Source organism: Embiotoca jacksoni, unplaced genomic scaffold (genome assembly GCF_022577435.1).
Source record: "Embiotoca jacksoni isolate LCO1_2020_lvr unplaced genomic scaffold, fEmbJac1.0.p SCAF_3, whole genome shotgun sequence".
NCBI classification, from domain to species: domain Eukaryota; kingdom Metazoa; phylum Chordata; class Actinopteri; family Embiotocidae; genus Embiotoca; species Embiotoca jacksoni.
In genome coordinates, this window is record NW_027185381.1 from 9,321,266 (window position 1) to 9,324,223 (window position 2,958).

The following is a 2,958-nucleotide window of genomic DNA, read 5'->3' on the forward strand; positions in this document are numbered from 1 at the left end:
TTAAAGTTGTCAAGACAGGAAATTGAATTGAAGGTTTGGACTAGAATTAATTAAAGCAAATTTAAACTTCATAGGCTAAAATATTGCCAATGTGCAAAGACAACTCAATGTTGGAAACGACAGGGAAGTGTCTCTGGTCCCTACAGCTCTCACTTAGGGTTTTAATTGTGGGTGTGGTTTAAACATTGCCATAAATAGGTATACGCGATAGGTACTGCCCCCTGCTGTTGAAGCAGAAGAGTTTCCTGAAATCATAACAATATAAAGTGTTTACTGCAATCATAACAATATATAGTGCTTACTGCAAACATGACTATTTATATATTGTTTATTGCAATCATGACAATGTATACATATCAACTTAATTCAATTCAAGTTTAAATGTTTATTATTTTTTAACAATATAATGAGTCTACTTACAGACTGATAAAATTTGCCAATACTAACAAATTAGTTTGAAGGTTTGGACTAGCATTAATCAAGCATCGGAATAACTTCATCAGCTATGATATTGCCAATGTGCAAAGATAAATCAACAGTGGAAACGACAGGGAAGTGTCTCTGGTCCCTACAGCTCTCACTTAGGGTTTTCATTGTGGGTGTGGTTTCAACATTGCCATGAGATAAGTACTGCCCCCTGCTGTTGAAGCAGGAAAACTACATCTTGACATCTTGATTACAAAAATGTCCATGAATCCAATCTCAAACTCGAGATGAAACTCAAGTTCTCAGAGTATGTATATCTCAAAAGTATGGTAAGATGTAAGAGTCAGGACGAAAAGGCTGGCAGTTGTTTTAGCTGCGAAATAAAGAGTCCAAAACTTAAACTCCAAGTGGCTGTCCAACATTAACAGTAAGGAGACAAATATTTGAAAGAAAAAAAACGGATGAATTAATTACCTTGGTTGTGATGATCAGGAAATGATCTGACTGCATTTGAAAGTAGAATTGTGCTGAAATATGAAAGCATCTTTTATTGTTAAGCTCCTGACAACATTTATGGGCCAAACTTTGTCTTTCTCTAAAGCCTATGAAGTACACCACAGCAGACTTTAAAATAATACAGCAGGCTAACACCATCTAGTGGTGGTGTAAACAAGACTCTCTCTCTCTACCCTCTCTCTCTATATGTATATATATATATATATATATATATGAGTTATCTGAAATCATAACAATATATAGTGTTTACTTCAATCATAACAATATATAGTGCTTACTAGTGATGTTACGAGATGTGCCGACGCTTCGAAGCGTGTGTCGAGTAATGGAGGGGGCGTTTCCTCGAAGCGTGTGTCGAGGCTTGCTTCATTTAAGGGAGGAGCCAAAAAATGATGACATCCGAAGCCTCGCTGCCCGGCTGTACCACGTGACTGCTTCGGGAAGTGGTTCAGATTTTGCCGGGAGGTTTGACAGCAATATAGACCCCTCAGGCTCCGTTCAAAATGTGGGTTGTTGGTGGAGAGTTGCGGTCAGTTGAGAGTTTGGATAGTTTCGAGAAGTTAGAGAGAGAGAGAGAGAGATATAGTTTGGAGATTTAGGAGAGTGAGGAGAGAAGGATAGGTGATAAGATGGAGCCAGATAGGAAGAGGAGGATTTCCCCTGTGTGGGAACACTTTGATTTGATAACTCCTAATAAGGTAAGCTAAATCTAACTCTATTTCAGACACATTAGGTTTGCTTATCAAGAACTGTATTTTTCACAGTTTCTTATTTTATTCAAAGGTGAGGTGTTTATTGTGCTCCAAGGAGTTGGGGTACAATAACAACACCTCATCCATGCTGAAGCGTTACCGTGCCTTGCATGAGAATAAGGAGGAAACTGGAGCTTCACCCAGCCAAGGTAAGTCATTACAATATTACAAATGCACCATCACAATTTTTCCCTGTTCACTTTTGTTTATTGTGCAAATAAAGACAGGTAACAGACACTGTATTTATTCTCTTTTAACCAGCCACCAGAAAACAAGAGCTGCATGAAGCCCTCGTCTCCATGATAGTGAAGGACACACAGCCCTTCAGTATTGTGGATGATGTTGGATTCAGGGCATTTGTGTCCAAACGGGATCCTAATTATGTTCTCCCTACAAGGCAGGTATGTATGGGTGCATGCATGAAACAAATGAGTACTTTATTGTGTCTCACAGTTCAGCACTATATATTTTTTCCTTTAGGCTCTGAAGGCCATGGTGGAGGCCAAGTATGAGTCAGCTAAGGAGAAGGCTAAGGCTAAAGTGGAAAAGGTGGCTGCTGTTAGCCTTACTTCTGACATGTGGACATCCACAAAACCAAAAACTGTTGAGAAACTGTTATTTCTGAATAAAAATGAATAAAATGTCCCCTGTCCTGTACATCATTGTCCAAGTTACACAAGCATATTCAGTCCCCTCTTGCTAGTTCCACAAGCACTTTCACTGTCCTCTGCCTGCTTAAGCCCATGCCATTTTCCTAAAGTGACAGAAAAACATTATTACACAACCTGCCATATCATATGATACTACCATTTTGGGAAAATTTACACACACAGAATACATTAAAAAAATATTTTATTATGCACATATGTGATAATTTATGTACAGAAATTATTTGGTCATACATTTTTGTAATTCATAGTCATTCCCAACAGCCATAACAGACACAAAAATTCAATGCATCACATGTGGTTCAGATACAGCTGCCTGTGATTATACACTTGGCCAGTAGGTGGTTTCGTGTGCACATGAAGCTTAGAGAAATGAACCCTTTCTCGAACCAATTGGCTGAAGTGGTTCGATGCCTCATGAGGCTTCATCTCACCATCACTAGTGCTTACTGCAAACATGACTATTTATATATTGTTTATTGCAATCATGACAATGTATACATATCAACTTAATTCAATTCAAGTTTAAATAATTGTTATTATTTTTCACAATATAATGAGTCTCTATAGAGACTGATAAAAATTGCCAATACTAA

The 2,958-nt window shown here is 37.9% G+C and overlaps 2 pseudogenes; both read right to left on the reverse strand.

Annotated features, from left to right (window-relative positions):
- Positions 1-411: 411 nt before the first annotated feature.
- On the reverse strand, positions 412-529 carry LOC138206805 (U4 spliceosomal RNA; annotated as a pseudogene).
- Positions 530-2,923: 2,394 nt separating this feature from the next.
- LOC138206860 (U4 spliceosomal RNA) overlaps positions 2,924-2,958 on the reverse strand; it is a 118-nt pseudogene continuing 83 nt past the window's right edge.